This window comes from Balaenoptera ricei, chromosome 8 (assembly GCF_028023285.1).
Source record: "Balaenoptera ricei isolate mBalRic1 chromosome 8, mBalRic1.hap2, whole genome shotgun sequence".
Lineage (NCBI taxonomy): Eukaryota > Metazoa > Chordata > Mammalia > Artiodactyla > Balaenopteridae > Balaenoptera > Balaenoptera ricei.
The window spans coordinates 87,812,928-87,836,771 of record NC_082646.1 but is presented as its reverse complement, the minus strand read 5'-3'; the positions used below and the strand labels follow the sequence as shown (position 1 = coordinate 87,836,771).

General features: G+C 39.3%; 1 long non-coding RNA gene across 1 annotated transcript in view; it reads left to right on the top strand.

The window, feature by feature from the left end:
- Positions 1-23,844, top strand: part of LOC132370742 (uncharacterized) — a 39,462-nt gene that overhangs the window by 8,910 nt on the left and 6,708 nt on the right. The window lies entirely within an intron of this gene.

Sequence of the window (23,844 nt, the reverse complement as noted above, 5' to 3'; positions counted from 1 at the left end):
AACAGGATAGAAAGCCCAGAGATAAACCCATGCACATATGGTCACCTTATCTTTGATAAAGGAGGCAAGCATATACAGTGGAGAAAAGACAGCATCTTCAATAAGTGGTGCTGGGAAAATTGGACAGATACATGTAAAAGTATGAAATTAGAACACTCCCTGACACCATGCACAAAAATAAACTCAAAATGGATTAAAGACCTAAGTGTAAGGGCAGACACTATCAAACTCTTAGAGGAAAACATAGGCAGAACACTCTATGACATACATCACAGCAAGATTCTTTTTGACCCAGCTCCCAGAGAAATGGAAATAAGAACACAAATAAACAAATGGGACCTAATGAAACTTAAAAGCTTTTGCACAGCAAAGGAAACCATAAACAAGACCAAAAGACAACCATCAGAATGGGAGAAAATATTTGCAACTGAAGCAACTGACAAAGGATTAATCTCCAAGATTTACAAGCAGCTCATGCAGCTCAATAACAAAAAAACGAACAACCCAATCCAAAAATGGGCAGAAGACCTAAATAGACATTTCTCCAAAGAAGATGTACAGATGGCCTACAGACACATGAAAGAATGCTCAACATCATTAATCATTAGAGAAAGGCAAATCAAAACTACAATGAGATATCATCTCACACCGGTCAGAATGGCCATCATCAAAAAATCTAGAAACAATAAATGCTGGAGAGGGTGTGGAGGAAAGGGAACTCTCTTGCACTGTTGGTGGGAATGTAAATTGATACAGCCACTATGGAGAACAGTATGGAGGTTCCTTAAAAAACTACAAATAGAACTACCATACGATCCAGCAATCCCACTACTGGGCATATACCCTGAGAAAACCATAGTTCAAAAAGAGTCATGTACCAAAATGTTCATTGCAGCTCTATTTACAATAGCCAGGACATGGAAGCAACCTAAATGTCCATCGACAGATGAATGGATAAAGAAGATGTGGCACATATATACAATGGAATATTACTCAGCCATAAAAAGAAATGAAATGGAGGTATTTGTAATGAGGTGGATGGAGTTAGAGTCTGTCATACAGAGTGAAGTAAGTCAGAAAGAGAAAAACAAATACAGTATGCTAACACATATATACGGAATCTAAGGGGAAAAAAAGCCATGAAGAACCTAGTGGCAAGACGGGAATAAAGACACAGACCTACTAGAGAATGGACTTGAGGATATGGGGAGGGGGTGGGGTGAGATGTGACAGAGTGAGAGAGTGTCATGGACATATATACACTACCAAATGTAAAATAGATAGCTAGTGGGAAGCAGCCGCATAGCACAGGGAGATCAGCTCGGTGCTTTGTGACCACCTAGAGGGGTGGGATGGGGAGGGTGGGAGGGAGGGAGATGCAAGAGGGAAGAGATATGGGAACATATTGTATATGTATAACTGATTAACTTTGTTATAAAGCAGAAGCTAACACACCATTGTAAGGCAATTATACTTCAATAAAGATGTTTAAAAAAAAATCTTCTGGAGTTTTTGAAAAAACTTTGTTATTAAGGTAGCAATTTAGTGCCATTTTTTTCACTATTAAAACATGGAAAGTGTAATTTTTAAATTTTCACCTCAAATTTTGGGTAAATCAAACTTCACGCTCATATCTTAACCAAGACTCACCCTCCCCAAAATTGCTGTAGTGGACTATTTGTGTTTTAGGAAAGGTATCCATCTCATATTCACTCCCGTTTTCAGTGGCCAAGTGGTTGGGGAAATGAGGAGGAGGCCACCGAAAACAGAAAGGAATTGAAACCTGTTTTCTAGAAAAGATCTGATACACAATTTATAAAGTTGCTACTTGGTTTCCAGCCCATGACACTGAATATTTCCCCTGTCTCGCTGGTTGTTATTCCTCGGTCTCCCTCTGATTCCTCCTCTTCTCCCTGCTACTAATAATGTTCAGGTGTCCCAGAGCTCAGTCTTTGTTCTCTTCTCTATCAATCATTCACTCCTTCAGCCAACCTTGTGTTTTAAAAAATCATTTGAAGGCTCCCCAAATCATATCTCTACTGTAAACATTTCATTAAAACTGCAGCCTCGTTTATCTGACTGCCAGGTCTACATCTCCACTTGGATGTCCGGTAGGCATCCCAAACATAACATGTCCAAAACCAAACTCCTGATCTTTCCTCCTCAAAATCTCTTCCACACAAATTTCTCCAGCTAAGTTAATAGCAACTCCAGCTCTATAGGAGCTCAGGCCAAATATCTTGGAGTCATCCTTAACTCCTTTTCTCTCACTATACACCCACCCAATCCATGAGGAAATCTGTTGGTCTATTTTCAAAATATGTCCAGAATATGACCATGTCCCAATACCTCCATTCCTACTACTCTGGCCTGAATTGCTATCACCTCTTACCTGGGTTACTACAGTAGCTTCCTAATTGGTCTTCTTGCTTTTCTCTTTGCCCCACCCTTTTCAGTCTCTTTTAACAGAGCAGCTAGAATAGTCCTTAAACCATAAGTAAGATCATGCCACAGATTAAACCTCTGCAAAGGCTACTCATCATTCCATTCCAGCCACACTAGTTTCTACCTGTTCTGTTAACACATCAGTCACATTCCTACCTTAGGGGTCTCTGTACAGTTGTTCACTTTGCCTGCAATGCTCTTTTCCCAAATAAACCCACAGCTAACTCTCCTGTATTCAAGTTTTGGTTCAAACGTCGCCTACTCGCTGAGGACTTCCTTAACAATCCTATTCAAATACTACCGTCATGACCTCATCTCTCATACTTATCCCTCAGCAATCCAGACCCTCCTTATCTTGGTCTTTTTCTCTTTTCCAAATTTCTTATCCTTTTCTAATACATGTACTAACTTCTAAAAATCTATGTTTAGTGTCTGTTTCTTCCCTCTCCCCCAGTGTAATCTCCATGTGGTTAAGATTCATCAACATATCCCACGTACCTACAACAGTGCTTGGCACACAATAGGCATTCAATGAATATTTGGTGAATTAAAGAATAAAAAATAGACTCCACCTTGCTATTAAGTTCTCTTATTTACATTGCAGAATTGTCGCATAGGTTCCATTTTGAGTTTTTTCAGTATTTTTTCATTCTTGAAAGAAAAGAGGTCTATTTAAGTCTAACGTTTGCTTAAAAACAAAAGAAGGAGATCCTCCTTGGATCGCCACATTACACACTGTTGTGTGGTTGAATATGTCCTCTCCAGTCTTTAAGTGGGAGAGCTCCTTGTTGTAAATGTGCATGACTAGGTCCATAATCCAACATCCTGAGAGTTTCTTTTTTGTGTTTGGTGAAATATCTGTACGAGAGTCAGCTTCCTAACTTTTTATTTGGTGCAGCTCCCATTCCACATAGATTGTGTGACTGTATTCTGTGTCTTTGCTATTGCAATTTCTTCCTAGGTGGGGAAATACCACATCACCTGCGGGCTTATGTTTGGTGTGGGCGTGCTTACCCTGAGGACTTCCAACTGCTGTGGCTTTCAAAGGCCTTTTAAATGTGGCCTTCAGTTGGACTGCTCCCCTAAAGTCTTGTGACCTTATTCTTTTTGCCACTCCCCCCCCTCTTTGGCCACGTCACTTGGCTTGCAGGATCCCAGTTCACCGACCAGGGATTGAACCCGGGGCCATGGCAGTGAAAGTGCCAAGTCCTAAATACTGGACCACCAGGGAACTCCCTTTCTGCCACTCTTTATTCCACTGAATTAGAGGTTGATAGTTGGATTCTACCAAGATCTCCTTTATTTACTTACCATACCACCATCCTTTTGTTTTTGTTTTTGTTTTTGTTTTTTGTTTTTGGAAGAGAAGTTGAATGTCATCTCTGGCGTGTTTTTCTTCAATCTGGTCTTGTTCAACACCCAGAATTTTTTTTTTTAAGTTTGGAGCATTTGGATCCTATCTACTTATTGATGCAGCTTTTTTCCTTGTTTTTAAGTTCCTTTGGCCTTTTCAGTTGTAGTTTGGCAGCAGCCTGTTATAAACTGGTGCCTGGAAGTCCAAGAGTATATAATTCAATAATTACCTGTAGGATGTGTACAAAAGTGTTCAATCTCTTTTGCACTTGGAAATAAGCTCCCTAAATGATTTCAGGTTGTAGCTAGATTTGGGGACTGCTAGATCATCAGTGAGGCTTATATTTAGGACTGAAAAACTTTGTGCTGACTACAAATGTACCTGAGAGCTTTAAGCAGTACCCTCAATTTGTCACCACTTAGCTGATTTCTCTTCTGGGAGTTCCTTTTTGTTTTCAAAACCAAAAGGCATTACCCCAAATAGCAAGATGCTGCAGACATCAAATTATCTTCACTGCTTGAGATGTATGTGGACAAAGAATGTTGCCTGCCATTTCAGTAAACAAAGACTGTTACCTGCCATTCTGGTGTTTTTTGAATGGATAGATGATGAAATCCCATAATTAAGATCCAGGGAAATTATGGCACTAGACAGTGAATTCTAGAAAGAATGGTTCCCCTTGAAACATTGGGAAATTATAAGGCAAAAAGTCTAATTTGAAACAACTGTTTTTGTTTTGTTTTGTTTTTTAGAGGATTTTATTTTCAAAGGAAAGTACAAGTGAAAGCAATCTTTTTTTTAAAATTAAATTTATTTATTTATATATATATTTTATTTATGGCTGTGTCAGATCTTAGTTGCGGCACTCAGGCTTCTCTCTAGTTGAGGTGCGCAGGCTCAGTAGTCTGTGGGTTCTGTAGTGAACCCACACTCAGGCTTAGTTGCCCCACGGCCTATGGGATCTTAGTTCCCCGACCAGGGATCGAACCTGCGTCCCCTGCATTGGAAGGTGGATTCTTTACCACTGGGCCACCAGGGAAGTCCCAAAAGCAGTCTTGAAGAGTCAGCAGCAGTTAGTTCTGTAGTGCCAGGTAAGGATCTCGAAGTAGCACATGGGATTATATAAATGTGTACATATCTTTGTATGCATGGGGATTTTTTAAAATTTTATTTATTTATTTATTTATTTATTTATTTATTTATTTATTTATTTATTTTTGGCCCACCACATGGCATGTGGGATCTTAGTTTCCTGACCAGGGATTGAACCAGTGCCCCCTGCAGTGGAAGCGCAGAGTCTTAACCACTGGACTGCCAGGGAAGTCCCTGAAGCACCTGTTGACAGAAAAAAACCTGCACAACCTAAAAGTTGAGAATTATGTTTTATTTGGCCTACTTACTGAGGTCTATAGCCCAGGATAGCAGCCTCTCAGATAGCTCTGAGGAACTGTTCCAAAGAGGTAAGAGAGTTGCCAGGAGTTGCCAGGATATATAGGAGTTTTTGCTGGGAAAAAAAAAATTTAGTTGAACATCAAAAGATTATTGCTGGGCTTCCCTGGTGGCACAGTGGTTAAGAACCTGCCCGTCAATGCAGGGGACACGGGTTTGAGCCCTGGTCTGGGAAGCTCCCACGTGCCGCAGAGCAACCAAGCCCGTGTGTCATGACTACTGAGCCTGCATGCCACAACTACTGAGCCTGTGTGCCACAACTACTGAAGCCTGCGTGCCTAGATCCCATGCTCCACAACAAGAGAAGCCACTACAATGAGAAGGCCGTGCACCACAACGAACAGTAGCCCCTGCTCGCTGCAACTAGAGAAAGCCCGTGTGCAGCAACGAAGACCCAATGCAGCCAAAAATAAATAAATACATTTAAAAAAAAGATGATTGCTAATCACAAAAAACAGACATCTCGAGTTAATGATTTTGGTGCTTTTCTATGTATGGGAAGATACAAGAGTCTCTGCTCATTGAAATTATTCCCGTGACATACATCTTAGCTACCTAGGGCCAGTACCCTGCTTTTCTCCATCCTGAATTACCCTCAGGGCACACCATGGGAGTGGGGGGTGGGCAGCTACAGTGGCTGATGGCTTGGTGGCAGCAACCTGTTTTTTTCCATCCTGAATTCCCATCAGGATGTACCCTGCAGGGGCAGCTGCAGTGGCTGATAACTTTATGGCTGCAACATCCTTTGTTTACTGAAATGGCAGAAAGAATATTTGAAGAACTAATGACCAAACAACTTTCTTAATTTGATGAAAAATCTAAATCAACACATTCAAAAAGCTCAGCAAACTCCTAAAAGGTAAAGTCAAAGAAATCCAAACCTAGGCACATCATCATCAAACTGTCAAAAGTTAAAAACAAAAAGAGACTCTTAAAAACAGTAAGGGATACTCAATTTGGTTAACAGATGACTTCTGAACAGAAATCATGAAGTGCAGAGGGACAGCATATTTCAAAGTGCTGAAAGAAAGAGACTATCAGTCAACAGTTTTATATCCAGTAAAACTATACGTCAAATGAAAGAGAAATTAAGACATTCTCAGATAAACAAAAACTGAGAGAATTGTCACTAGCAGAACTGTCTTACAAGAAATACTTCATCAGGGACTTCCCTGGTGGCGCAGTGGTTAAGAATCCACCTGCCAATGCAGGGGACACGGGTTTGAGCCCTGGTCCAGGAAGATCCCACATGCCACGGAGCAACTAAGACAGTGGGCCACAACTACTGAGCTTGCGCTCTACAGCCCACGAGCCACAACTACTGAAGCCCGTGCGCCTAGAGCCCGTGCTCCACAACAAGAGAAGCCACCGCAATGAAAAGCCCACTCACTGCAACGAAGAGTAGCCCCCACTCGCCGCAACTAGAGAAAAGCCTGCGCACAGCAACGAAGACCCAATGCAACCAATAAATAAATAAATAAATAAATTTTAGAAAAAGAAATACTTCATCAGGCTGAGATGAAATGACACTAGACAGGAACTCAAGTCCACATAAATTAATGAAGAGCACCAGTAAAGTTAAATACATAGGTAAGTATAAAAAAATATATAAATATATTTTTGTTTGTCACTCTTTTATTCTCCTGATTTTAAAAGACAACTGTGGGAGTTCCCTGGTGGTCTAGTGCTTAGGATTCTGTGCTTTCACTGCTGTGGCCTGGGTTCAGTCCCTGGTTGGGGAACTGATATCCTGCAAGCCATGCAGTGTGACCAAAAAAGAAAAAGACAAATGCATAAAGTAATAGTTATAAAACTGTACTGATGGGCTTTTAATATATAAAGATGGAATTTATATGACAGTAATAACACAAGGGAGGGGGAGGGAACAAAGCTAAACTGGAGCAAATATTTTATTATTTAAATTAAGTTGGTATTCATCTGAATTAGATTATTTTACATTAAGATGTCAGTTATAATCTCCAGAGCACCACTAAGAAAATAACTCAAAAAATATATAGTAAAACAACAAAGGGAATTAACATGGCACACTGTAAAGTACCTATTTTAACACAAAAGAAGGCAATAATGAAGGAATAGAGGAACAAAAAAGACATAAAGCATTTAGAAAACAAATGGAAAAATGACAGAAGGAAATCCTACTTTATCAGTAAAGACAATAAACATGAATGGATTAAAAAGTCCAATCAAGGGAATTCCCTGGTGGTCCAGTGGTTAGGACTCTGCTTTCACCACCAAGGGCCCAGGTTCAATCCCTGGTAGGGGAACTAAGATCCCCTAAGCCACATGGTATGGCCAAAACAAACAAACAAAAAAACATGATCCAACTATATGCTGTCTGCAAACAATACACTTTATTTCCCTCCTCCCCCAAGCAATACACTTTAGATTCAAAGATACAAATAAGTTGAAAGTACATAAATATTTATCAAGAAAATAGTACATTGCTAGGAGTGTGCTAGGATTAGGATATACAAAGGGAAATAGCACACTGTTCCTATTTTTAAGTTCCATCTAGTGGGAACAACTAAGATGTTTAGAAATAATTCCATGGCTGTGTGAGTACTGTTATAATAGAAGCATTTGCAGAGTTCTCTGTGACCACAGAAAAAGAAAGATCAGACTCTGTCTGAAGGAAAATAGAAGGCTTCCCTGTGGGTCTGTGTTAAAGTTGAGCATTTAAAGATGTTTACCTGATACAGGAGGAAGTACAGGACTTCCAGTCAGGCAGAAGAAATATCATAAGTAAAAGCATGATAACATGCTTAAAATGGTGTACTCAGGGCTTCCGTGGTGGCGCAGTGGTTGAGAATCTGCCTGCCAATGCAGGGGACACGGGTTCGAGCCCTGGTCCGGGAAGATCCCACATGCCGCGGAGCAACTAGGCCTGTGAGCCACAATTACTGAGCCTGCGTGTCTGGAGCCTGTTCTCAGCAACAAGAGAGGCCGCGATAGTGAGAGGCCCGCACACCGCGATGAAGAGTGGCCCCCACTTGCCGCAACTAGAGAAAGCCCTCGCACAGAAACGAAGACCCAACACAGCCAAAAATAAATAAATAATTTTTTTTTTAAATGGTGTACTCAGCAATAAAAAGCTCTGTAGGGCTACAGAGTAGGGTCCATAAGGGTAAAGATGGGAGAGCTGAAGGGAGATTACATAAGAAATATAAGGTAGGCTACATCATGAGGGGTCTTAGGTGATCAGAAAGCCAGTTTCTGCTGAGAGTGTAGAGATAAGATTGAAGGGTTAAGAATCTAGAAGTAAGGAGATCAGCGAAGCCATGAAAGATACAGATATGAGAACTAAAATAGTACTTAGTTTTTACTGAAGGAGAAATAGAAGGAAAAAAAGGGAAGATTTAACAGATTCCTTCCTTCCTTCTACATGTATTTCTTGAGCACCCACTAATGGACATGTATAGTGCTCAGTGAATATACAGAGCTAGGTGGACGATTACACATGGTCAGAGAAGAAAAGGAAAGAGTCAAAGATGATTCCTAGTATTTCCAGCTTGGGCAATTATGGACAGTGAGGGTATCCACATTTTCAAAATCAAGGTCAAAGAATTAGAGGGAATCTTCCAAGAATTCAACTTATGTATCAATATGTTGAGCTCAAGACCTTTTGTAATTGATGACCAAAGTGATAAGCTAAGGGTGGTGGGAACAGATGGCAGTTTTGTTTTCTAAATATTTTTAAAAATTTTAAATTCTGGCAAAAAACACACAGTATTAATTTACCCTCAACCATTTTTAAGTGTGCAGTATTGTAGTGTTAACTATATTCATACTGTTGTATAACAGATCTGTAGAATGTTTTAATCTTGCAAAATTAAAACCCTATACCCATCAAACAACTGCTCCTCATTTCCCTCTACTTGCAGCCCCTGGCAACCACCATTCTACTTTCTATTTCCAGAAATTTGACTGTTTTAGGTATCTCATATAAGTGGAATCATACAATATTTTTTCTTTTACAACTGGCTTATTTCACTCAGCAAAATGTTCTCAGGGTTCTTCCATGTTGAAGCATGTGACAGGATTTCCTCCTTTTTTAAGGCTGAATAATATTACATTGTATGTATATTTTCAACATCCATTCGTCTGTCAGTGGACATTTGGGCTACTTCCACTTCTTGGCTATTGTAAATATACTGCAATGACCTCTTTGAAATCCTGCTTTCAACTCTTTGGCTATAAACCAAGAACTGGGATTACTGGACCATATGATAATTCTAAGTTTTTGAGGCACTTCCATACTGTTTTTCATAATGGCGACACCATCTTACCTTTCCACCAACAGTATGCAAGTGTTCCAGTTTCTCCATATCCTCATCAACACGTGTTATTTGCTTTTTTTTCTTTAAATATTGACCATCCTAATGAGTATGAGATGATACCTTGTGATTTTGATTTGCATTTCCCAGTTGATCAATGATGTTGAGCATTTTTTCAGGTGCTTCTTGGCCATTTGTATATGGAGAAATGGCTATTCAAGTCCTTTGACCATTTTTTAAAAAATTTATTTTATAATTATTTTTGGCTGTGCTGGGTCTTCGTTTCTGTGCAAGGGCTTTCTCTAGTTGCGGCGAGCGGGGGCCACTCTTCATCACGGTGCGCGGGCCTCTCACTGTCGCGGCCTCTCTTGTTGCAGAGCACAAGCTCCAGATGTGCAGGCTCAGTAGTTGTGGCTCACGGGCCCAGTTGCTCCGCGGCATGTGGGATCTTCCCCGACCAGGGCTCGAACCCGTGTCCCCTGCATTAGCAGGCAGATTCTCAACCACTGCGCCACCAGGGAAGCCCCCCTTTGACCATTTTTTAATTGGGTTGCTTGTTGTTGTTGAGTTGTAGGAGTTCTTTATACATTCTGGATATTAACCCCTTATTAGATATATAATTTGCAATTATTTTCCCCATTCTACAGGTTTCCTGTTCACTTTGTTGATTGTTTCCTTTTATTTGCAGAAAAAAATTTAAGTTTGATAGATTCCCATTTGTCTATTTTTGTTGCCTGTACTTTTGGTATTATAGTCAAGATGTCATTGTCACATTTGATGTCATGAAACACTTCCTGTATGTTTTCTTCTAGGAATTTTATAGTTTTAGGTCTTATGTTTAGGTCTTTAACTCATTTGAGTTACTTTTTGTATATAGTGTAAGGTAAGGGTCCATTTTCATTATTTCACATGTGGATATCCAGTTTTCCCAGCATCATTTATTGAAGGTAAATCCTTCCCCATTGTATGGTCTTGGCACCCTTGTCAAAGATCATTTTACCATATACACAGGGTTTAATTCTGGGCTCTTTATTCTATTCCATTTGTCTATGTATCTGTTTTTATGCCAATACCACACTCTCTGATTACTGTAGCTTTGTAATATGTTTTGAACAGACTGTTGTTTTGATAGGGTCATTACTTCTGGTACTTAGCAGAGGATTTAATAGAAATCCATCAGGGGTACTATTATCATTTACAGAGTATTGGACTAATGTTTCTCCCTATGTTAAGAAAAATATGCTAATTTAAAATAATATTTGCCGCAGACCGGCTGCAGAAAGCTAGAAGTTCCTGGCGGTGAGGGGTAAGGAACTGAAAAGCACCAGTATGGGGTCAGAAGGGCCAAGACAACTGATGGTTGCAAGGCAAGTTTATTCAAAGAGCATGAATGTATATATAGGTTTAGTACAGAACGAATATTAGACAATAAATCAGTAAACCTTGTATTTCCACATAATTCTGTTGCCACTATCTATGCGCCACTATCTATGCGCCACTGTCTATGCCTCAGCATGCCTTATGGGCCATTCTTTGGAGATACAGACTTCCTCCTCAGGGCAGCACGTCCTTCTTCTGGGGAACAACCAGGGGCTCTTAGATCCAGAGCAGGCACCTGGAACGAAACTGGCCGCAAGCCATTTTCCTTTTTTACGCTCAATACCGCAGCGTCAGGAGTGCATACCAAGAAAGAGACAAGCAGTTCTCTGGAAAGCAGAAAGCTGAATAAGCTTACAGCTTGGGGGCCACCACAAATATTTAAAACAATACTTGTTTGAGGATGTGGAGAAATTTACCCTCATATGTTGCTGGTGGGAATGTAAAATAGTGCAATCACTTTGGAAAACAATTTGGCAGTTCCTCAAAAAGTTAAACATAAGAGTTACTATATGGAGGGGGCAGACAGCAGAAGCAAGAAGAACTACAGTTCTGCAGCCTGTGGAAGGAAAACCACATTCACAGAAAGACAGACAAAATGAAAAGGCAGAGGACTTTGTACCAGATGAAGGAACAAGATAAAACCCCAGAAAAACAACTAAATGAAGTGGAGATAGGCAACCTTCCAGAAAAAGAATTCAGAATAATGATAGTGAAGATGATCCAGGACCTCAGAAAAAGAATGGAGGCAAAGATCGAGAAGATGCAAGAAATGTTTAACAAAGACCAAGAAGAATTAAAGAACAAACAAACAGAGATGAACAATACAATAACTGAAATGAAAACTACACTAGAATGAATCAAAAGCAGAATAACTGAGGCAGAAGAACGGATAAGTGACCTGGAAGACAGAATGGTGGAATTTACTGCCATGGAACAGAATAAAGAAAAAAGAAAGAAAAGAAATGAAGACAGCCTAAGAGGCCTCTGAGACAACATTAAACGCAACAACATTCGCATTATAGGGGTCCCAGAAGGAGAAGAAAGAAAGAAAGGACCCGAGAAAATATTTGAAGACATTTTAGTAAAAAACTTCCCTAACGTGGGAAAGGAAATAGCCACCCAAGTCCAGGAAATGCACAGAGTCCCAGGCAGGATAAACCCAAGTAGAAACATGCCGAGACACACAGTAATCAAATTGACAAAAATTAAAGACAAAGAAAAATTATTGAAAGCAGCAAGGGAAAAACGACAAATAACATGCAAGGGAACTCCCATAAGGTTAACAGCTGATTTCTCAGCAGAAACCCTACAAGCCAGAAGAGAGTGGCATGATATATTTAAAGTGATGAAAGGGAAAAACGTACAACCAAGATTACTCTACTGGCAAGGATCTCATTCAGATTTGACGGAGAAATCAAAAGCTTTACAGACAAGCAAAAGCTAGGAGAATTCAGCACTACCAAACCAGCTCTACAACAAATGCTAAAGGAACTTCTCTAAGTGGGAAACACAAGAGAAGAAAAAGACCTACAAAAACAAACCCATAACAATTAAGAAAATGGTAATAGGAACATACCTATCAATAATTACCTTAAACGTGAATGGATTAAGTGCTCCAACCAAAAGACACAGACTGGCTGAATGGATACAAAAACAAGACCCATCTATATGCTGTCTACAAGAGACCCACTTCAGACCTAGGGACACATACAGACTGAAAGTGAGGGGATGGAAAAAGATATTCCATGCAAATGGAAATCAAAAGAAAGCTGGAGTAACAATACTCATATCAGATAAAATAGACATTAAAATAAAGAATGTTACAAGAGACAAGGAAAGACACTACATAATGATCAAGGGATCAATCCAAGAAGAAGATATAACAATTATAAATATATATGCACCCAACATAGGAGCACCTCAATACATAAGGCAACTGCTAACAGCTATAAAAGAGGAAATCGACAGTAACACAATAATAGTGGGGGACTTTAACACCTCACTTACACCAATGGACAGATCATCCAAATAGAAAATTAATAAGGAAACACAAGCTTTAAATGACACAACAGACCAGATAGATTTAACTGATATTTAGAGGACATTCCATCCAAAAACAGCAGATTACACTTTCTTCTCAAGTGCACATGGAACATTCTTTAGGATAGATCACATCTTGGGTCACAAATCAAGCCTTGGTAAACTTAAGAAAATTAAAATCATATCAAGCATCTTTTCTGACCACAATGCTATGAGATTAGAAATCAATTACAGGGGAAAAAACGTAAAAAACACAAACACATGGAGGCTAAACAATACGTTACTAAATAACCCAGAGATCACTGAAGAAATCAAAGAGGAAATCAAAAAATCAAAACCTGGAGACAAATTACAATGAAAACATGACAATCCAAAACCTATGGGATGCAGTAAAAGCAGTTCTAAGGGGAAGTTTATAGCAATACAAGCTTACCTCAAGAAACAAGAAAAATCTCAAACAATCTAACCTTACACCTAAAGGAACTAGAGAAAGAAGAACAAACAAACCCAAAGTTAGTAGAAGGAAAGAAATCATAAAGATCAGAGCAGAAATAAATGAAATAGAAACAAAGAAAACAATAGCAAAGATCAATCAAACTAAAAGCTTGTTCTTTGAGAAGATAAACAAAATTGATAAACCATTAGCCAGTCTCATCAAGAAAAAGAGGGAGAGGACTCAAATCAATAAAATTAGAAATGAAAAAGGAGAAGTTACAACGGACACGGCAGAAATACAAAGCATCATAAGAGACTACTACAAGCAACCCTATGCCAATAAAATGGACAACCTGGAAGAAATGGACAAATTCTTAGAAAGGTATAACCTTCCAAGACTGAACCAGGAATAAATAGAAAATATGAACAGACCAATCACAAGTAATGAAATTTAAACTGTGATTAAAAATCTTCAAACAAACAAAAGTCCAGGACCAGATGGCTTCACAGGTGAAGTCTATCAAACGCTTAGAGAAGAGCTAACACCCATCCTTCTCAAACTCTTCCAAAAAATTGCAGATGAAGGAACACTCCCAAACGCATTCTATGAGGCCACCATCACCCTGATACCAAAACCAGACAAAGATACCACAAAAAAAGAAAATTACAGACCAACATCACTGATGAATATAGATGCAAAAATCCTCAACAAAATACTAGCAAACAGAATCCAACAACACATTAAAAGGATCATACACTATGATCAAGTGGGATTTATTCCAGGGATGCAAGGATTCTTCAATATATGCAAATCAATCAATGTGATACACCATATTAACAAATTGAAGAATAAAAACCATATGATCATCTCAGTAGATGCAGAAAAAGCTTTTGACAAAATTCAACACCCATTTCTGATAAAAACTCTCCAGAAAGTGGGCATAGAGGGAACCTACCTCAACATAATAAAGGCCATATACTACAAACCCACAGCAAACATCATTCTCAATGGTGAAAAACTGAAAACGTTTCCTCTAAGATCAGGAACAAGACAAGGATGTCCACTCTCGCCACTATTATTCAACATAGTTTTGGAAGTCCTAGCCATGGCAATCAGAGAAGAAAAAGAAATAAAAGGAATACAAATTGGAAAAGAAGAAGTAAAACTGTCACTGTTTGCAGATGACATGATACTATATATAGAGAATCCTAAAGATGCCACCAGAAAACTACTAGAGCTAATCAATGAATTTGGTAAAGTTGCAGGATACAAAATTAATGCACAGAAATCTCTTGCATTCCTATACATTAACAACGAAAGATCAGAAAGAAAAATTAAGGAAACAATCCCATTCACCATTGCAACGAAAAGAATAAAATACCTAGGAATAAACCTACCTAAGGAGGTAAAAGACCTGTACTCAGAAAACTATAAGACACTGATGAAAGAAGTCAAAGATGACACAAACAGATGGAGAGATATACCATGTGGTTGGATTGGAAGAATCAATATTGTGAAAATGACTATACTACCCAAAGCAATCTACAGATTCAATACAACCCCTATCAAATTACCAGTGACATTTTTTACAGAACTAGAACAAAAAATCTTAAAATTTATATGGAGACACAAAAGACCCAGGATAGCCAAAGCAGTCTTGAGGGAAAAAAACAGAGCTGGAGGAATCAGACTCCCTGACTTCAGACTATACTACAAAGCTACAGTAATCAAGACAATATGGTACTGGCACAAAAACAGAAATATAGATCAGTGGAACAGGATAGAAAGCCCAGAGATAAACCCACACACCTATGGTCAACTAATCTATGACAAAGGAGGCAAGGATATACAATGGAGAAAAGACAGTCTCTTCAATAAGTGGTGCCTGGAAAACTGGACAGCTACATGTAAAAGAATGAAATTAGAACACTCCCTAACACCATACACAAAAACAAACTCAAAATGGATTCGAGACCTAAATGTAAGGCCAGACACTATAAAACTCTTAGAGGAAAACATAGGAAGAACACTCTTTGACATAAATCACAGTAAGATCTTTTTGATCCACCTCCTAGAGTAATGGAAATAAAAACAAAAAAAAAAACAAATGGGACCTAATGAAACTTAAAGACAAAGCAAAGGAAACTACAAACAAGACAAAAAGACAACCCTCAGAATGGGAGAAAATATTTGCAAACAAATCAACAGACAAAGGATTAATCTCCCAAATATATAAACAGCTCATGAAGCTCTATATTAAAAAAACAACCCAATCCAAAGATGGGCAGAAGACCTAAATAGACATTTCTCTGAAGAAGACATACAAATGGCCAAGAAGCACATACAAAGCTGCTCAACATCACTAATTATTAGAGAAATGCAAATCAAAACTACAATGAGGTATCACCTCACACCAGTTAGAATGGGCATCATCAGAAAATCTACAAACAACAAATGCTGGAGAAGGTGTGGAGAAAAGGGAACCCTCTTGCACTGTTGGTGGGAATGTAAGTTGGTGCAGCCACTATGGAGAACAGTATGGAGGTTCCTTAAAAAACTAAAAATAGAACTACCATATGACCCAGCAATCCCACTACTGGGCATATACCCAGAGAAAACCATCATTCAAAAACACACATGCACCCCAATGTTCATTGCAGCACTATTTACAATAGCCAGGTCATGGAAGCAACCTAAATGCCCATCAACAGACGAATGGATAAAGAAGATGTGGTACGTATATACAATGGAATATTACTCAGCCATAAAAAGGAACGAAATTGGGTCATTTGTAGAGACCTGGATGGATCTAGAGACCGTCATACAGAGTGAAGTAAGTCAGAAAGAGAAGAACGAATATCGTATATAAACGCATATATGTGGAACCTAGAAAAATGGTACAGATGAACTGGTTTGCAAGGGAACATTAGTGACACTGATGTAAAGAACAAACGTATGGACACCAAGGGGGGAAAGCGGGGGGTGGTGGTGGTGGTGGTGGTATGAATTGGGAGATTGGGATTGACATGTATACACTAATATGTATAAAATAGATAACTAATAAGAACCTGCTGTATAAAAAAATAAATAAAATTCAAAAATTCGAAAAAAGAAACCTTAAAAAAAAAAAAAGAGTTACTGTATGACTCAGCAATTCTAGTCCAAAAATATACCGAGGAAAATTGAGAGCACATGTCCACCAAAAATTTGTATACAGATGTTCACAGAAGTGTTATTTATAATAGCTAAAAATGGGAAATCAACTCAAATATTCATGAACTGATGAATGGATAAACAAAATGTGATATATTGATGCAATGAAATATTATTCAGCCAAAGAAAGGAACAAAGTACTGATACATGCTGCAACATGGAAGAATTTTGAAAACATTATGCTAAGTGAAAGAAACCAGATGCAAAAGATCACATATATCATATGATTCTGAAACCATGTAACTCATATTGGGACTTGAACCCACACGCTGGGACTCTTACCCAGCCAAAACCCAGATTGGGACTTGAACTCACTGAGGTCACACACCTGTCTCAGGACTTAATGAAGTTCAGGTTCTTGATGTCTCATCATAGAAAGAATTCAGTGAGAGACAAAGTGATGGGTAAGAAGTGGATTTATTTAGAGAGGAACACACTCCACAGTCAAAGTGTGGGCCATCTCAGAAGGCGAGAGTGGCCCCAGGGTATGGGGTTGTCAGTTTTTATAGGTGTGGGTAATTTCATAGGCTAATGAGTGAGAGGAGGCTTCCAGTTATTTTGGGGAAGGGGTGGGGATTTCCAGAAATAGGGCCACCGCCCACTTTTTGACCATTATGGTCGGCCTTGGAACTGTCATGGTAGCTGTGGGTGTGTCATTTAGCTTGCTGATGTGTTACAATGAGCGTATACTGAGGCTCAAGGTCTAGTGGAAGTCGATGTCTGCCGTCTTGGACCCATTTGGTTCTAATCTGTTTATGTCATGTCCTTGGGCTATGTCATTCTTTTAAAAGTTGTGCCCTGCCCCCTTGCCTCCTGTTTCAATTCCATTTATATGAAATGTTTAGAATAGGCTAATCCATAGAGATAGAAAGTAGATTATCCAGGGGATGGGAGGAGAGGGGAACTGGTATGAGGTTTCTTTTTAGAGTGATGAAAATGTTCTGAAATTACACAGGTGGTGATGGTTGCACAACATTGTGAATATACTAAAAACTGTTGAATTGTATGCTTTAAGGGTAAACTTTTTCAAATGTGTATTATATCTTAATTAAAAAAAAAACTGGGAATTCCCTGGCGGTCCAGTGGTTAAAACTCAGCGCTCTCATTGCTAGGGCTCCGGGTTCGATCCTGGTTGGGGAACTAAGATCCCACAAGCCACAAGGCGTGGCTGAAAAAGAAAAACTTTGCAAGACACCTATTTTTTTTTTCCTAACCACTGGACCACCAGGGAGTTCCCTATAAGACTTTTATCTTTTTTTTTATACATTTTTATTTATTTATTTTTAAAATTTTTATTGGAGTATAGTTGCTTTACAAGACTTTTTTTTTTAAGTGTAATGTAGATTTGCTTATGCTTTTTTTTTTTTTGGCTGCATCGGGTCTGAGTTGCGGCACATGGGATCTTCGTTGCGGTGCATGGGCTTCTCTCTAGTTATGGCACTCGAGCTTATTTGCCCACGGCATGTGGGATCTTAATTCCCTGACCAGGGATCAAACCCGTATCCACTGCATTGGAAGGCGGATTCTTAACCACTGGACCACCAGGGAAGTCTCACAAGACTCTTAAAAGCACATCATTGTATAGTGAAAACTTTGAAATACATGTGCTTGATATAAGTGATATATGTGATAGATGACTTCAGGACATATTTATTGCCATATTTTGATCACCTTTATTTTGTTACATAAGATTTCTAATACGAAGAGTTTGATAATTACTAGTGTAACATATATCTCCAAGGATATGTCTGTATTATTGTCGACAACATTTCCTGTCGTAGATTATCAAACTCACTCAATGCTAGGTACTTATTATTTGAGAGTTGTTCAAGTGTTTGTCCAATTGTGTGTACTATGGAATTAGGACCTTGATTTTCCAGTTAAGACAATGAGCTTTGGAGTCACAAGACTTACATTTAAATACTAGCTCCACCACACAGCTTTGGGTTATTTACTTAATTTCTCTAGTTTCCTTGCCTACAAAATAGGATAACAGTAATTGCCTCATAGCTCTGTTATAAAGATTGAGATATTAGATAGTTAAGCATTATTAAAATGTATGTTATTTAAACTGATTGTTTATGGGGCTGGGATGAATTGGGAGATTGGGATTGACGTATATATACTATTGATACTATGTATAAAATAGATAACTAATGAGAACCTACTGTATAGCACAGGGAACTCTACTCAATGCTCTCTGATGACCTAAATGGGAAGGAAATCCAAAAAAGAGGGGATATATGTATACGTATAGCTGATTCATTTTGCTGTACAGTAGAAACTAACACAACATTGTAAAGCAACTATACTCCAATAAAAATTAATTTAAAAAATAAACTAATTGTTTAGCATATAGTATGTATTTAATAAATCATTCTTATTCCTGTTGTATTATGTGCCCCAGTTTTTTAAAGAGCCAAGGATGAATGGCCCAAGCATCCAGAATAAATAATTTGTACTTCTACTACTAGTGGAATCTTCACTTATCTTCATCTTAATTTTTATTGCTGTGTAAATTTCAAAAGCAGAGCACCTAACACAAAGTGGGTACTTAATAAACTAGGTGATGATTTATAAATATTGTTTGCCAGTTAGCCAAAAAAAAATTGTTTATGAAGAATGGGATTTGGGTATGCCCACTAAGTTAATCATCTACTTTAATAAAACACATACACACAAAGCACTTAGGGCATGCACCTTAATAGCATATATAGCTAGATAAACAATGAGTGCGATGACAGTTAGGTTGTGACTTCAAAGTTCAGAAGAAGCAGTTCTAAATCCAATGACAGTTTCTTTTGTTTAAAGAACTGGTTGCAATGTCGTTAGTAAATCACTTTCCTGTAGTCTTAATATGTAATAAAAAACTAATCATACCAACATGTGTATTTGGAGTAATGCTTAATCCCAGTTGAAGGAAGGTTTTGATGTTCTCCGATTTTAAAAAAATACAAACCCTTTTTCTATTAAGATTAATATTTGTAAATAATATAATAAGAAAAAATGGAACACAAAGGACTAAGGGACAACAAAAGATAAAATAAAAATATATTTCTTACTATTTCATGCATATAACACCTTCAAAAACCCTAATCTAAATTAGAAAAATTATTTTTATTATACATACGTTATATATAATTATATTTTACAAATTTTATATGTTTCTTTTTTTTTCTTTTTTGGCCTCGTGGCATGGCTTGCAGGATCTTAGCTCCCCAACCAGGGATTGAACCCAGGCCCACAGCAGTGAGAGCGAGGAGTCCTAACCACTGGACCACCAGGGAATTCCATTTAATTATTATTTTTATCAAATGCAAACATGGTACAAAGACTCTTATGCTTATATTAAACATGGACCATTGCATTTTTGCACAAAAACTTACATTTAAAACTTTAAACAGCTGGAGATTCCATGTTAGTGTGAGGAGCTTCACTGACCCACTCACCAGTGAAATTGGTGAAAATTATTTTTAAAAACCCAACGAGTTAAAGCCTCTAGGAATGATGCTAAGCACAAACAACAAATGAAGAAACATCTATTCAAGAAAATGTATGAAAATTGAGTAAGAAAGGCGAGTCTATGATATTGAACCAAGACCACTCTCTCCTTCTTCCCAACTCAGCAAGGCAGAGACTGCACTCCAGACAGCTGCAGGGCTCCCTATTCCCCCAGCTCCCAGTGGGAGGACTTTCTGGGTGGAGCAAAACATCAGCATTTCTCACCCTGCCCCCAACTACCTCTTCTGAGGCTATGTCCTTGAGTATGGTTGAAAGGTGGGGACTCCCTTCTGCCCAGCTCCCACTCATGGAATGTAGGCTCTACCTTGGGTGTGACATGCTGAGAACCCTGGGATCCTGATCATCCTTGCCCTGGTTCATAAAGCAGTGGTTCTGTGCCAGGAGAGGCAAGCCAAGAGGACCCCACGCAGCTGCCCCCACACCCCCACGAGCACCCGGCTCCTAGAATGGGGGTGTTATTTAGAGAGAAGCTTGCCATCATGCCCCACCCAGCTTCAGAGGCCTGGCTCCGAGATTATCTCTGGCAGCAGAAGCAGGTCATAAAAAAAGATAACTACTAATCTCTTTCAGAAGGAACTGACTTCACTTGCAGCAGAGCATGGAGAAGACCAAGCCTAAGAGCATTCACAAGGACAGTGCATGTTTTGGTGAAAAACATTTGGAAGGAGATTCAAGATACATGCTAAACTGTAGGCTGGTTAATTTTCGGAAGAGAACCAGAAATAAGGCAGCAGGAGGAACCCCCCTGGAGTCAGAACAAATATCGAACACTGACCTCAGAAACTATCCCTTCAAGTGAGTCTTGATTGGAGTAATCTGAACAGAAATTTATGCCCAGGCATAAATTAAAAACAAGAGAGCAATCGGCTGGAAATTAGTGAAGTTTAACCCCCGGTGTGTTCAAGGAAAGACAGGAAGACAACTCTACCAAAACCACTGTCATCTCGGCGTGACTGTGGGCATACCACTTCCCTGAGGGGCAACCCCACAGCTGACGGAATACTGAAAGGTGAAAGACTGGATGCTTCCTCCTAAAATCAGAAAGAAGACAAGAAGTCTGCTTTTCAGCATTGTATTAGGTGTCCTAACTGGAGCAACACTGTAAAGGAAGAAGTGAAACTTTCCCTATTTGTGAATGATATGATCTTTTATATAGAAGATCTCAAGGAACCCATTAAAAAATGATTAGAATGTTCACCAAGGTTACAGGGTAAAAACCAAATATACAAAAAAACAAAAATTCAAGTTATCTATTTTTTCTTCAATGAGCTCTGATAGTTTCTATTCAAGGAATTTGTCCACTTTAACTTGTCAAATTTTTTTTGTTTCTTTTTTGCCTTTCTTGATTTATTTTTATTTTTTACATATGTATTTATTCTTTTTCAGATTCTTTTCCCATTTAGGTTGTTACATAATATTGAGCATAATTCCTGTGCTGTACAGTAGGTCCTTGTTGGTTGTCCATTTTAAATATAGCAGTGTGTACATGTCAATCCCAAACTCTCTAACTATCCCTTCCACTCAGCATTCTCCCCAGTAACCATAAGTTCATTCTCTGAGTCTGTGAATCTGTTTCTGTTTTGTGAATAAGTTCATCTGTATCATTTCTTTTTAGATTCTGCATATAAACGATATCATATATCTCCCTTTCTCTGCCTGACTTACTTCACTCAGTATGACAATCTCTAGGTCCATCCATGTTGCTGCAAATGGCATTATTTCATTCTTTTTAATGGCTGAGTAATATTCCATTGTATATATGTGCCACATCTTCTTTATCCATTCCTGTCAATGGACATTTAGGTTGCTTCCATGTCTTGGCTAGTGTAAATAGTGCTGCAATGAACACTGGGGTGCATGTATCCTTTTGGACCATGTTTTTCTCTGGATATATGCCCAGGAGTGGGATTGCAAGATCATATGGTAGCTCTATTTTTAGTCTTTTAAGGAACCTCCATACTGCTCTCCCCAGTGGCTGTACCAATTTACATTCCCATCAACAGTGTAGGAGGGTTCCCTTCTCTCCACTCCCTCTCCAGCATTTATTGTTTGTGGATTTTTTGATGACAGCAATTTTGACTGGTGTGAGGTGATACCTCATTGTAGTTTTGATTTGCAATTCTATAATAATTAGTGATGTTGAACATCTTTTCATGTGCCTATTGGCCATCTGTATGTCTTCTTTGGAGAAATGTCTATTTAGGTCTTCTGCCCATTTTTTTACTGGGTTGTTTGCTTTGATGATATTAAGCTGCATGAGCTGTTTGTAAATTTTGGAGACTAATCCTTTGTCGGTCACATCATTTGTAAATATTTTCTCTGAATCAGTGGGTTGTCTTTTCATCTTGTCTATGGTTTCCTTTGCTGTGCAAAAGCTTTTGAGTTTAATTAGGTCCCATTTGTTTTTATTTCCATTACTCTGGGAGATGGATGGAAAAAAATACTGCTGTGATTTATGTCAGAGAGTGTTCTGCCTATGTTTTCCTCTAAGAGTTTTAGAGTGTCTGGTCTCACATTTAGATCTTTAATCTATTTTGAGCTTATTTTTGTGTTTGGGGTTAAAAAATATTCTAATTTCATTTTTTAAAAATATTTATTTATTTGGTTGCACCAGGTCTTAGTTGCAGCAGGTGGGCTCCTTAGTTGCAGCTTGCGGGCTCCTTAGTAGTGGCATGCAAACTCTTAGTTGCAGCACACATGTGGGATCTAGTTTCCTGACCAGGGATCAAACCCAGGCCCCCTGCATTGGGAGCACGGAGTCTTAACCACTGTGCCACCAGGAAAGTCCCAATATTATTTTTCTTTTTAACATTTATTTATTTTGTTTTTTGTTGTTTTTGGCTGTGTCAGGTCTTAGTTGCAGCACACGGGGTCTTCGTTGAGGCATACGGGGTCTTCGTTGAGGCGTGTGGGATTTTTCATTGTAGTGCGTGGGCTCTTCGTTGTGGCACCAAGCTTCTCTCTAGTTGTGGTGTGCAGGTTTTCTCTCTCTAGTTGTGGCGCATGTGTTCCAGGGTGCATAGGCTCTGTAGTTGTGGCGTGTGGGGTGCAGAGCACGTGAGCTCCCTAGTATGTGGCATGTGGGCTCTCTTGTTGAGGCGCGTGAGCTCAGCAGTTGTGGTGCACGGGCTTAGTTGCCCCACGCCATGTGGGATCTTAGTTCCCCAACCAGGGATTGAACCCATATCCCCTGCATTGGAAGGCAGATTATTTACCACTGGACCACCAGGGAAATCCCCCAGTATTACTTATTGAGATAGGTTTTACAACCCATTTTATTTCTGTCCTTCATTTTTTCTGATATAAGAACTAGGAAACGTCCCGCCCAGGCAGAACGATACGGCAGTGCCGCGGGAGCCTCGGTTGGCCTCGGATAGCCGGTCCCCCGCCGTCCCCGCCGGCGGGCCACCGCCCGCGTCCCCCGGGGCGCGGCGCGGCACGCCCCGCCGCGCGACGGGACCAGGGTCCGGTGCGGAGAGCCCTTCGTCCTGGGACACAGGGTGTGGCCGGAAAGGCGGCCGCCCCCTCGCCCGTCACGCACTGCACGTTCGTGGGGAACCTGGTGCTAAACCATTCATAGACGACCTGCTTCTGGGTCGGGGTTTTGTATGTAGCAGAGCAGCTCCCTCGCTGCGATCTATTGAAAGTCAGCCCTTGACACAAGGGTTTGTAATAAAAAACAAACAAAAAAAAGAAATAAAATAGCAAAA